The sequence below is a fragment of the Corvus brachyrhynchos genome, unplaced genomic scaffold (assembly GCF_000691975.1).
Source record: "Corvus brachyrhynchos isolate BGI_N302 unplaced genomic scaffold, ASM69197v1 scaffold114, whole genome shotgun sequence".
Taxonomy (NCBI): Eukaryota; Metazoa; Chordata; class Aves; order Passeriformes; family Corvidae; genus Corvus; species Corvus brachyrhynchos.
In genome coordinates this window covers 8,186-8,641 of record NW_008238337.1, presented here as the reverse complement: position 1 = coordinate 8,641, position 456 = coordinate 8,186, and positions in this window count along the sequence as shown.

The following is a 456-nucleotide window of genomic DNA, read 5'->3' as shown; positions in this document are numbered from 1 at the left end:
CTGCTGGACAGTCCTCAGGAAGGATGGTTGCTGTCTCCTCCTGGCATGTACCTTGCTCAGCCATTCCCCAGCCACTGGCAAAGCCTCCGTGAAGTTGCCATTAGCTCTGAATGCAGCAACAGGAGGCTCAAGCTCCCCTGGGGTTTAAAGTGCCCACTTCCTACTGCTGGAAAACATACATGTAACATAAAGAGAGCCTCTGCCGGGCTCCCGGGCATCGTCCCATGCCTGGATCCTCGAGCCCCACAGGGAGCCCGTTGGCAACTCTCCTCCCCAGCAACATCCTCAGATGGAAAAGCCACCTCCACCTTCCAGAAGAAATGACCTGAGTATCATGCTGCTACTGCATATTGCTCGGTTTTGATACTTCCCAACTGCTTAAGATCCCAGAGGAGTTTGTGAGGGTCAAAGTTGGAATACTTGTCTTATGCAATAGGAGGAACGAGGATTTCGGGG